The sequence below is a fragment of the Ctenopharyngodon idella genome, chromosome 7, assembly GCF_019924925.1.
Source record: "Ctenopharyngodon idella isolate HZGC_01 chromosome 7, HZGC01, whole genome shotgun sequence".
NCBI lineage: Eukaryota > Metazoa > Chordata > Actinopteri > Cypriniformes > Xenocyprididae > Ctenopharyngodon > Ctenopharyngodon idella.
This window is the reverse complement of record NC_067226.1, coordinates 44,678,007-44,692,096: the sequence shown is the minus strand read 5'-3', so window position 1 is coordinate 44,692,096 and position 14,090 is coordinate 44,678,007.

The following is a 14,090-nucleotide window of genomic DNA, read 5'->3' as shown; positions in this document are numbered from 1 at the left end:
ATGTTTGACGCCTCTCGCGGTTCAAACAAATAGGGCTGTGCAACAAACTCAAGCTACTCTTCTCTTATATCGAAATCCTCCGACATTTCTCTTTAAAATTTCTCGTTTTAGACTTCTAATTCATGACCGGTGTTTTGTTTTGCTCTATCCTCAGCGCTTCCGTGTTCGTCAGTGTATCATGTGTCAGGTCAGAGTTCACTCTTTCGCCGCAAATCGATGCATACGGCTGCCTGTCAGAAACTAATTATTTTAGTTTTTAAAGTTTTAAATATGGATATTTTTCTTACGCAAATGCATCGCTTCACTTCAGAAGGACTGTTTTAACCCTCTGGAGCCATGTGGATATCTTTTATGATGGATGGTTGCACTTTTTTGGATTTCAAAATCTCATCCTCAATTTACTGCCATTATAAAGCTTAGGAGAGCCAGGACATTATTTAATATAACTCTGATTGTATTCGTCTGAAGGACGAAATTCATATACACCTAATTTTCATTTTTGGGTGAACTGTTCCCTTTATTACCATCAAAGTTTTAAATATAAGTAAAACACTACCGATGTTACAAAGAACAGTGTGTGTACCTAGTATTCCCTACGTTATGGAGACCAAATGTCCCCACAAGAAAAGTAATACCAGTAAATTTTGACCTTATGGGGACATTTTTTTGGTTCCCATGAGGAAAACAGCTTCTAAATCATACTAAATTAAGTGTTTTCAAAATCTAACAATGCAGAAAGTTTTCTGTGATGGGTAGGTTTAGGGTAAGAGGATATAATATATAGTTTGTACAGTATAAAAATCATTATGTCTGTGGAATGTCCACATAAAACATGGAAACCAGTGTGTGTGTGTGTGTGTGTGTGGTCCTACATTATGGGGACCAAATGTCCCCACAAAGATGGCAATATCCAAAATCTATTTGGATTTATTGGTCCCCATGAGGAAAACAGCTTATTAATCATACTAAGTGATGCTTTTTGAAAATCTAAAAATGCAGAAAGTTTTCTGTGATGGGTAGGTTTAGGGTTAGAGGATATAACATACAGTTTGTACAGTATAAAAATCAATATGTCATTATGAGATCACATTGGACTTGTCTATTTTCCAGGGGAGGATGTTTCTTTGATACAAATTCCATTAGAGTCTAGTGTCGGGGAAGATTTACTTTCAAGAGGGGAGCACAAAAAGTGTTTGTCAGTATCCTGAGATTATTAACATAATTGAGATTAGTGGCGATGAGGCCGTCCTGGGTTGTCTTCTTAATAAACACATTGTGGGCATTATTACGGGGCATAAAAAGGGATGGGACGGTGGATGACGGAAACCCCGCGGCGCAGCAGCACTCATCTGCCGCAGTCCCAGCATCCAGCGCCGTGAACTACGCTAACCTGATTAGCGGCACGCATCGCTCCTCTGCTTTGTGTGTGCGCGTTTGCGTTTTGTCACTGACCCAGGCGGGAGTTCAAATGCGATTACGTCCCCGTGAACAGAAGGGAACCACGAGAAAGCTCTCCAATGGCCGCGCAACAATCGCAGAATGAGGGGGAAGATAATGAGCCTGTCCGGTGCGCTTCTGACATTCTTGAACATGTTTAAAAAGACAAGAGTGGGAACTGATCGGCAGAAAAAGATCCAGAATGGAGCCTCAGAGGAAGAAAGAGAAAGATCAAACCTTCATGCCCTGTTATGGCTCATAAAGGGCACATCACAGGAGGAGCACAGTGTCATTATCTGAGATGGAGGAGATGAGGCCCACGCCTGCTCCGAGTGAATATAAATATGCACATTCCCATGACAAACAATACCCACATCTCAATGCCTGCAAGAGAGTCCCAGTTTACAGCTGTCGGGCGTTTCATTACATAACTCACACTGTACCGCCACAGCTAACTATTATAGAGTTGTAATGCAAAAACCCACATTTTGCGTTCCCACCCACTCAAGAGCAGAGTAATAACGCACAATTGATCATTCGACCTTGCGTGATCAGAGGTCGACTGCAAACAAAAGACTTTCGTTGGAAGACAGGTGTTCGAAACATCTGTCAGAAGGTAAATAAAGCAAGCCGCTGAACTCTGAATCTATCAATAGTTGGAGCCACGGCCTCAGGTGTAGATTTAAAACGGTCACACCAATTTGGAGCATCCTGCATGGATCTTCCACTACAGTTAGAAGGTGGGTCTGTGAGTCATAATGTACATTTGCTGTTCTTCATTCTTATCTAGAGCACCTGTACTTGACACATGACTCACGTCGCAAAGTAAACAAGCTCCTTTCACTGTTTGTTATGCTTTGTGTAAAAAAAAAAAACCATGGTGAATGTTCTCCACACTTAGCAAACTTCCTTTTTAAACAAAGAAGAATTATTCCCTTTTAACTACGCAGTATTTACTTAAATTAATATTGGCTCTGTTTCATCTTGGCCCCAAGCCTTTTTTTTTGGTTGCCTTATTAGAAGATTTCTAAAATGCAATGCACACAATAAAAACCGTGCTGTTTGCTTGAGATCTAAAAGGCTGATTGTGCTGGAGGCTTTGGCTCGCATCACTTCCAACAGTATCCCCAGTGCTTTTCCAGGTTATTCAAACAGTTCATTATGAACTATCAAGGAACGGTCTGCCTTCTTTAGGCAGCCAAGGCAAAACACATGCAAAATTATGCAAATGTGCAGCTTGGAACGTGCCACAACCGCATCAACATTTTTATGAAGGGTCAAACAAAAGCTGACGTTCAACGAGTTGCCTTCATCTTCCTTTCTGCTTTCGTTATGCCTGAGGCGGGCTGGTGGTATTGCATTTCCTCAGCCGTGCAGTCAAATCCATGCTCTAAATGAATTCTACTGAAAGAGGCCTGTATTTCATTTGTGTCCAGCTGAAGATAATCTCTCACATCACCACGCAGGCGGCGCTCTCAAGGTCTGAGGTCTTCGTCAACCAGTGTGAGAATCATTGATATTACGCATGAAAAGTTGTTTGGCTTAAAGGGAGAGTGTCATTCCACTTGTGTCACTCTCATGTCATTCCAAACCACTTTAAAAAGAAGAATGTTTTTTCCCATGTAATGAAAGTCAGTGGGGTCCAAAAACATTTTTTTTACTCTATAATCAATCTGTTTGTGTTTATGAAATAACATGGTCTGACTTTATACTGTCTTTAACTACTTTGTAGTTACTAACGTTTAAATTAATACATTTATACAAAGCACTTATTGTGTACATAAATGTTTTTACAACACACTTTTAATATTTAAAGATACCTGCATGTAATTACAGCTGAAATTACATCTATAATTACATTGTTGACTATTTTAAGATGATGTAGTTACACGTTACTATATGTAATTACTATAGTAATAACAGTAAATTATTTATAATTACAAGTAACTAACCCTAAACCTAACCTTAACTCTACAGTAAGTACATGTAGTTAATTAATATTACTCAGTACTTTTTTGAGTAAGTACAATGTAACTACGTCACCTTAAAATAAAGTGTAACTGAAATTTTTGGTTACACTTTATGGTAACGCTTTATTTTACAGTGCTTGCTACACGTTACATGTAGTTACTATAGTAATAACTACAAATTATGCATAATTACATGTAATTAACCCTAAACCCAACCCTAATCTTAACCCTAACCCTATAGTAAGTACTTGTAGTTAATTAATATAACTCAGTACTTACATGAATAATTACACTGTAATACAAACACCTTAAAGTAAAGTGTAACCCCACTTTCTTCTGCAGAACAAAAAATGATTTTTTTGCTTATGTAATAAAAGCCAGTGGGGTCGAAACATTTTTTTACTTGATTTATCAATCTGTTTGTGTTTATGAAATAACATGGTCCCACTTTATACTAACTGTCTTTAACTACTGTGTAGTTACTAACATTTAAAATTAATAATTTTATACAAAGCACTTATTGTGTACATGCATGTTTTTACAATGCACTTGTATTTAAAAATACCTGCATGTAATAACAGCTGTAATTAATTTCATCTATAATTACATTGTTGACTGTCTTAGAAATTTTGGTAACACTTTATTTTAAGGTGATGCAGTTACACGTTACTACATGTACTTACTATAGTAATAACAGTAAATTATGTATAATTACAAGTAACTAACCCTAACTGTATCTCTATAGTAAGCACATGTAGTTAATTAATATTACTCAGTACTTATTTGAGTAAGTACAATGTAACTATGTCACCGGAATTTTTGGTAACACTTTATTTTACAGTGCCTGCTACATGTTACATGTAGTTACTATAGTAATAACTACAAATTATGCATAATTACATGCAATTAACCCTAAACCCAACCCTAATCTTAACCCTAACCCTATAGTAAGTACATGTAGTTAATTATTATTACTCAGTACTTAAAGGTACTTATGGTATCTTTGTTAAAGTGTAACTATGTAGTTATTACTACAGTAACTACATGTAACGTGTAATAAGGACAAAAAATAAAGTGTTACCAAATTTTCAAAATAATTTTATCTGACTTAAGGCCCGTTCACAGCAAGAACGATAACTATAAAGATAAATATATTAGCGTCCACACAAACGCACGATATCGTTCTGTTTATTATAAGCGTGCTGCTGTTTTGTCGTCTGCCACTTTAAATCCTCAAGCTCTTTAAAGCTGGATGGATTCTGATTGGCTGTAAATGTTTTAATCAGCTAGAAAAAAATCGTTCTGAAAGTGATTTTGTTTCTCTGCCGTTATCATTTTAGTTGCGGTGTGAACTCTGCCATTTAGAGCGATTTTTAGAACTATATTTTTATCGTTATCATTACAGTTTTTGTCCTTGGTGTGAACGGGCCTTTAAGGTGCTCAGCAACCCAGTTGTCTATGGTGGACGGCATCCCGTCCAAGTAGCCACAATCACTGCATTAACACTTCCATAGTGTGTGCTAGACTCTTTATTGCTTCCTTAGCAATACACCACTCCCAAGTTACTCTTTGTAGTAATAAAGTTTATTAGCAGCCGTGCGGGAGTTACTTCAGACACAGCAGAGCAACTCAACTGCCAGAAAATATAAACACATTCATACCTTGCAGATTAAGTTAAAAAAAGTTGCATGAGACGAGCATGTGCTCCACAGCATTCTGATTTGTTACACTCATACCGCAGCTGATATCAATCACTAAAGTCTATAGACTTTAATCACTAAAGTCTATGGTGTGAATCTGCCCAACCTTCAGGACTTGTACAACTCCAGAGTGAAGAAACAGGCAGGTAACATCATTACAGATCCCTCTCACCCCGGACACAGCCTGTTTGCACTTCTGTCCTCAGGCACACGTTACAGATCTCTGTGCACTAGAACATCTAGGCATAAGAACAGTTTTTCCCCCATGCTATCTCCAGCTTAAACAGCTAACATAGAAATTGCCCCTGTTTTTAGTATTCACTCTTAGTACTAGAGAGAGAGTAAAAAATTAGTTGTGTAAATTCAAATATTTATTTTATTCATCCTGCTGTATATATAATACATAATGCACAAATCTGTACATATATCTTCTGTTCCAGATGTATACCACATTATTACTATTATTTATTTTATTTTTAGTTTTACTTATTTAAATGTTCTTTCTGTTCTCGTGTCATATAAGTATGTGTATATGTATGTATGTATGTATCAAGAGCTCCTGAAAAAACACACAACAAATTCATTGTGTGTTTGTGCACACTTGACGAATAAAGCTCATTCTGATTCTGACTCTTATTAAATCATGTGAGTGAGTATTTATAGATTAGATGGACATCTCCTGCAAAGCCTGCTATTTTGTGAGAAGACGTTTTCTACGACCTTCACAGGATACATCACTGATTTCAACATAAGCATATTTAAAATCATAAAGTATGAATTAAGTAAAATATAATAGAAGAATGATCATTAAAGCCCAGGGTACCATCATTTTCATCTTCCTTACATCACTTTTCAAGACCCTTCACATTCCATCTCACATTCAACCACTTAATCAATATCTGGTTGCATTATCTCATAACATGGATAATGACCTGATTTAAACCTTCCTCGTCCCTCTAACACTTACCGCTTAACCCACCCTATAAACCCAACCATACCACCAAACCTGTCCCTAACCTTACCCGTATCCCACCTCAATAGCAGCACAAGTGTTCTGCAATACATGAACACATTAAAGGATTAGTTCACTTCAGAATTAATATTTCCTGATAATTTACTCACCCCAGTGTCATCCAAAATGTTTGTCTTTCTTTCTTCAGTCGAAAAGAAATTAAAGTTTTTGAGGAAAACATTCATATAGTGGACTTCAGTAGTTATCAACGGGTTGAAATTGCAGTTTCAGTGCAGCTGTAAAGGGCTCTACGCGATCCCAGACAAGAAAAAAAAAAAAAGATATACTTTTTAACCACAAAAGCTCGTCTTGCACTGCTCTGCACCACACATAACGTAATCACGTTGGAAAGGTCACGCGTGATGTAGGCAGAAGTACCGAGCAAGTGTTTACAAAGCGAACGTGCAAAGACTAAGTCAAACGGCCTTTACAAAAAAAAAGGTAAAACAATGTTGTCAGACGATTTTGAAGTTGGAGGAGAAAAGGAGATCTCAAACGTGACCTTTCCAACATGATTACGTAATGCAGGGTGCAGTGCAAGACGAGCATTTGTGGTTAAAAAGTATATACATTTAAATTTTTTTTAGGAAATGACCGATCATTTTGCTAGATAAGACTCTTATTCCTCATCTGGGATCGTGTAGAGTCCTTTGAAGCAGCACTGAAACTGACATTTGGACCTTCAACTTGTTGGTCCCCAGTGAAGTCCACTATATGGAGAAAAATCCTGGAATGTTTTCCTGAAAAACCTTAATTTCTTTTTGACTGAAGAAAGAAAGACTTAAACATCTTGGATGACATGGGGGTGAGTAAATTATCAGGAAATTTTAATTCTGAAGTGAACTAATCCTCAAAGTACATTCTACCTAACAATTTTTTAAATGTAAGTACATAGTAGTTAAAGACACCCAATATAAAGTGTGACCATAAAGCTTATTTCCCTGCTCCCAAAGTCAAAGACTGAATGGAGTGATGTATGTAAATACAGTCTGGAGACGACGGGGCTCTTGAATATCGAGGGCGCAGACAGAGAGCTATGAAGATTTATCAGGTCACCTGGGGCACACTGACAGCCTTTGAGCAGGACATTCAAATGGCTGTTGGGAGAAGGAGCAGGTGATAACGCTCTCCAGCCCCCTCTCCCAGCATGCTCATATTGTGTGTGTGTGTGACAGAATGCAAGTGCTCTTTGTATGTCCACCTCAAGACAGGAAAAAAGAGGGTTACGAGGGCATTCAGAAGCAAATGAGCAGAGAACCAGCGTCCAGAGACTGTCAGAGAGAGAGAGAGAGAGAAAGAGCTGTGCGAGAATCTAAAAACAAGAGTAAAGCCGTGTCGTTGTCGATAATATACATGGATGGTGTAGTCAGCTGGTCCCATAAGAAAAGAAAACCACAAATGAGAGCTCTTTAAATATCTCAAGTCTCAAACATCTCATAGAAACAATAAGATTAAATGGAAAAATAGGCTTAAAGCCAAATTAACTGAGCTACGATATCAACATTAATTTAAAATTCATTTGAATTATTTAAAGAAAAAACATCTGAGACAAATTGATATGTAAATGAACCATAACTGAGAGCTACATTAATATTTAAAATGATTTAACATTGATCATTAATATTATACATGCATTGTGTAATATTATACCATATTTATGTATGGTCACACTTTAGATTAGGGTACACATATTCACTATTCACATATTCAACTCCTAATTGCTAATATATATATATGATATATATATATATATATATATATATATATATATATATATATATCCTCTCTGTCAAATTTGTTCAGGACAAGTATACTTTTTAGCAAAACCAAGAGGAATTCACATTTCTCTCACAGAGCACTAGAAAACAGTGATCAGAATGATCATATTGTTATTGATAAACTGAAATATTTTGATGGATGGATTGGGAAGATGGCTTTTTGGATCTAATAAAGGGGTTCACATCTGTTGACAACACATCATGTCTGTTTCACATTAATGTCAGAATATAACATCATGCCCAGCATGGCAACAATATTTAACAAATTGCAATACACTGAAAACTCCAAATGCAAATGGGATTTCCATTTAAGACCACCATGGCATTGTCAGGATGACTGGAAAACAAGATGGATGATTCCATTCCTCCATTCTAATTGGCTTTGAATGTTCTAATTCTCCATCTGGCCCTTTCGGAGGTGACAACGTAAACAACATTCCTAGAAGAAAGTGAACGGTGGCAACCCTGACTGGGAGAATGGGCCTGCCTGATCAATCAGCCAACATTGATCCCCTTTAGCACATGTGTAAATATGGTCTGTGCGCCTCTGTGTGAGTGTGTGTTTAGTTTGCATGTGTGTATGTGTTGTTGGGGGGGGGGGGTTGGTAATGATCCAACGTCCATGTTCAGGGTGTGAATTTTGGGGGTGTCAAAACTCCTAATTAAGGCTTGAACCCCATTAAAGAAAGTCAAAACAAAAGGTTAGATAGATAGATAACTAAAAACTGTGTGTATATATATTTATATCCTGTAGCTCAAAAATTCGAGCATGGTGCTAACAATGCCAAGGTCATGGGTTCAGTTCCCAGGGAAAGCAATATATGATCAAATGTAAATGTGTCCCATGAATGCAGTGTAAGTCACTTTGGATGAAAGCGTCTGCCAAATGCATAAATGTAAAATGTCTTTAAGATTGTTGAGGGTTGGGTGATGGGATCCCACAAGACATTTGCACTATGCAAGATGAACCTCAACCAATTGCGCCCTAAAAATCATTAAAAAAAATCCTTTAAAAAGTCAAACCCCCTTTATTCAAGTCAAGTAATGTGTAAAATAAAGCTTCAAATTAGAAGTATGTCCTAAATCTTCAGAGGAAAGGAAGTGTTGGGGTTTGTCTACTATGTTTGGTCTTCACATGGACCTCGGCGGCCAGTCCTGCTGCTGATGTGCCGTCTCTTCCAAGGACCTCTATTATGCGTAGGGTTTTTTCCCTTTTCTCAATGCCCTTGGCTTCAATACGTGTGAAGGCCTGACGCAGGCCACCCCTGCACTGCGGCGGAACCCCGTTTCTCTCCGTTTGCGGATCACTAAACAGGACAATCACTCTATCCATCTTTTCATGGGCTATTGTGGTGCCACCCTGCCTTCAGAAAAGGGTCCTTTTCAGTGGGGAACTTTTTTTTTCTCTTGCTCGATCTTTCCTTTCCTTTTGATGGGTTTTCTTGGAAGTGGGTGGGGAGGATTTTGATGGTGTAAAAGACCCCCCCCCCCCCCCCCCCCCAAAAAAAAAAAAACTTTGTGTCTGTTATTGCAAGGGCTTCTTTTTTTTCAGCACATATCAAAGATATGAAGAGGAGTCAAGACTTCAAAGACAAAGATGGACTTAGTGTGACAGTGACCTCCCCCCAACTCAACGATTAGGGTTGGATTAGAGGTCGGACTTTGGGGACAAATGGTAATATATTTACTAGTAGGCCTGTACAAAACCTTTAGTCATAATTTCAATCATTCAAATTACTTGAATTTCCCAATAACCCTTCATGGTTACACTTTATTTCGATGGTCCACTTTAGACATTCTACTAACTGTAAGTAACTTTGCAACTACATGTCAACTAACTCTCATTGGAGTATTAGTAGACTGTAGGTTAGGGTTCGGGTTACTAGAATAAGTTGACATGTAGATGCAAAGTTACTTATAGTCTGTAAAATGTCTGTTGGGGAACCATCAAAATAAAGTGTCAGCAGATATTAAGCAGACAGTCTTCTAAATGCTAGTTGACGTAGTTGCAAAGTTACTTATAGTAGTATGACTAAAGTGGACCATCGAATTATAAAGTGTTACCACATTCATTTTTTTAAGTAAAAGATTCCGAGTCACTGCGTTGACATGGCAATGTAACATGGCAACTTTGCATATTCTATATGTACTATAACTTTTACAAATAGTGCAACTGCCTTGTAAAAAACAATTTATCATAATTTTTTTTTTTTTTTTGTCAAATGAACTTAGATAATTAATGTGGCTCAGCTAACATAATATTTTGAGTTTCTGTTGATTAAACCAATCGCCTTAATTGTATTGACTCAAATTTTTAATTTCAATGAATTCAAAATTTCAAGGTAACTTACTTTTGTTAAACCAACAATTCTTTTTTACAGCGTGACCATTTTAACCATACACTGTCCTTAAGTGAGATTAGACTTATGTATGTTCTTATGTGATCTGCAAATACACAGTTATTAGCATTCCTAAATATAGATTTGTCAGATAAATGGGCTAAAGCAAAGTACTGCTTTAGCAAATCAGGAATTCTTTGAAGAGATTCTCAAATCCTAATCTCATGGGCAAGCATTTGCACTAGAAGACGATGCATTGTCTGTGATCTGGTCACTGAAGAGGCTTTTCTGCAATGCAAGGTGACCCTGCGTGCCCCTGTCAACACCCACCCAGCAAATTACAGACTTAAGTCATACAATTATGCATATATGATAGCATGCATTCCTCACTTGATCGGAGGATGTCGCCAATGAAATGCAGTGTTACTGTATGTAGTACATTGGTGCAAGACTTGCCCCTTGAACTAACAGATACTTCTGGTGTCATACAATGGGCATGGGATAATGCTTCCTCTATGTATGTGCATTGCCATATCTGCAAAGACCAAGGGTCCATGGGCCCAGTTATCATCTTAACAGACTGTCTTTGTTAAGATGACCAGAACATGAACACAAAGAGACTTCTGGAGAGTTACATAACACTCCAAAACCATCTACTAAAAACATTAATTCATTGTATATCATGCATAATATCAAAAATCAATGCATTTAATTAAAATGCCAGTCAAACATGAAAGAGTTTGAAATTTGGGCCTGCTGCTCTACCTTCTGCATGAGTGTTGGGAAATCCATTTGCTTCCATTTTCCACCACATTCATCTTCATTGCCATTAGTGGAATAAAAGGTAGCCACTGGGTGAGAGTGCACTGGCTTTAGGATTGTAACGGATCCTGTCAACAAAGGTTTTGGGGGCCACTTGGGCCTCATTTTATATGATTGGCTGTTGTTGTTTTTTTTTTTTGTTTTTTTTTTTAGAAATTCTGTTAGTTCTGCTCAAAAATGTGCAGAAGAGCATTATGGAAGTGGTGTGACATGATTGCAGAACTAAACAGGGAATTATATCATCATGCTTATCTTGCAGAAAAAAAGCGGAACCCTCCATCCTTCCTTTCTCCCAAATTTAGAAATCAGCTGTGAAAGAACACTGTTGGGCCCTGAAAGTACTTTGTTATTAGGCTGTGCTTCAAAAGTGACTGTTGTTTTATACTTTAAAACTTTAAAACTCTAATGCATGGTCATTACTGTCTGAATGACCATGCATTCACAGTTGTTTTTCCAGTGTATTTGGGAAAAATCCATCACGCTCTTTAAGATTTCAAAACTCTGGACTTCTGGTTGTACCTATGTCTAAGTCCACTAAAGGAGGGAGAGTGTTTTCACATTTGGGTCCTAAACTCTGGAATAACCTTCCTGATAATGTTCGGGGCTCAGAATCTAGATTTAAGACGCATCTTTTTTGCCATTATTCACATAATGCATCTCATAACCCTGTACTCCAGTTTATCAGATCAAATGTACATGATTACCTTTGATTAATGTTATGAACAGCAGCTACGCTAATTATTTTCCATTTGCTTCTGTTTTATCTCGGGATGCCCATCCTGAGTACATCAGCTCCAGTTTATGAAGACTTCAGATGCCTCAACACCTGTGAAGAGACTGTGAGGACTTCAGATGACGCAAACTCTGGATCAACACGCACCAATGCAAATCTTCCTATATATCCTAATCACTGTTAACATGTATTCCAACCCGATCTCACTGCAGTTCATACGTATTTTACAAGGTGGCTAATTTGTGTGAATTCGTACAACCTCACTCGTATGAATTCGTACGTTTTTTGCTAAATTGTACATATTTTTCGAGTTGCCAAATTCGTATGAATCCGTACGAATGACCTACCCCTAACCCCGCCCCTAAACCTACCCGTCACTGGGGTAGACAAATCGTATGAATTTGTATGAGTGAGGTCGTATGAATTCGTGCAAATTAGCCACCTCGTAAAATATGTACGAACTGGTCATGAGATAGCGTTGTGTATTCATTACTTCAATGAGCCCATTGTTTCTGCCTTAAATTAATACATTGTTTAAATTAATAGAATGTTAGCTAACTGCGTGATTTGTATATGTACGTTTCTGAAATTACATAACTTGCACCTCTGATAACAGATTACTCTAAATTGTAATGTTGACATGCATTTTCTGTAAAGCTGCTTTGAAATGATATGCATTGTGAAAAGCGCTATACAAATAAATGTGAATGTGAATGTAGTTGTATGACCTCACATTATAAAGATGTTATCATGGTGGGGCGAGACATCACGACTTTTCATCAGGCCTTTCATCATAAAGTCCTGCTCATCATCTCTGTTTTACGATATTGTTGATTCTCAATACATTGACATTCCAAGCTGTTGTGCCACACACAAACCACAATGAAAGCACCTGAACTGAATGCTTGTGTTCAAGAGTTAGAGATTACTGGCCTGTTGTCTGCTACAGGATGGACAAGATCAGTACTTGTACACCTGAGGGCACAGGACAAATAGCCAGAGCTTAATGAGAGGTAATATGTGGTAAGAAAGACGAAGACTACAGAAGAGGAGAGAGCCTGCAGGTAAAAGTGATAGGCGGAGGGATTAGCTCAAGTGATTGATGACCAGCAATCTGCTCATTAGGCAGCCATTAGCTGTGCGCTAGCATCTGAGCATTACAATACTGGTACGAGTACAATGATTTATTTAACTATTTATCACCTTTGGGGCTGATGTATTGCAAGCTGCTGTAGAGTAACATGATGAGTCGTATTTTCTGAAAGATACATATCTACAAAGCCATCCGATAAATAAACCTTTGATGCACAGTGTCCAATGTCCATTATAGTGGACAGATCTTTAATTTTTTACCTTTAGGGTGTAATGCTACATCTAAACCACCATGGATGATTGACCTTTACTCATAATTCTATATAAATGGTAACAATTCATTTGTATGGTAATTTAAAACACGTGCTTTCTAACTGGTTTTATTCAAGTCAAAAAGCTTATTTAAAGGATTAGTTCACTTTAAAATAAAAATTACCCCAAGATTTACTCACCCTCAAGCCATCCTAAGGTGTATATGAGTTTCTTCTTTCTGATGAACACAATCAGAGCTACATTAATAAATATCCCGATGCATCCAAGCTTTATAACGGCAGTGAACAGGGACCAACGAGTATGAAGCTGAAGAAAGTGCATCCATCCATTATAAACGTACTCCACATGGCTCCGGAGGGTTAATAAAGACCTTCTGAAGTGAAGAGATGCGTTTGTGTAAGAAAAATATCCATATATAACAAGTTATAAAGTAAAATAACCAGTTTCCACCAGACCGCCTTCTGTATTTAACTTACGAATAACTGACACGTCAGTTATGCTTGTTTCATAAGTTGAATACTGAAGGCGAAGGACGTAGCATAAGCGCAAGAGGCGTTACACTTTCTTTGTAAGTTGAATACGGAAGTGTGTTAAATATGGGTATTTTTCTTACACAAATGCATCGATTCACTTCAAAAGGACTTTATTCACATCCCCCCCCCCCACACCCCGGAGCCGTGTGGACTACATATATGATGGATGGATCCGTTTTCTTCAGCTCATACTCGTTGGTCCCGTTCACTGTCATTATAAAGCTTGGATGTGTCAGGATATTTATTAATATAACTCCGATTGTGTTCATCAGAAAGAAGAAAGTCATATACACCTAGGATGGCTTGAGGGTGAGTAAAGCTTGGGGTAGTTTTCATTTTAAAGTGAACTAATACTTTAATATAACTGAAACAGCCTAACTACAATAGGTTAATTGTACATG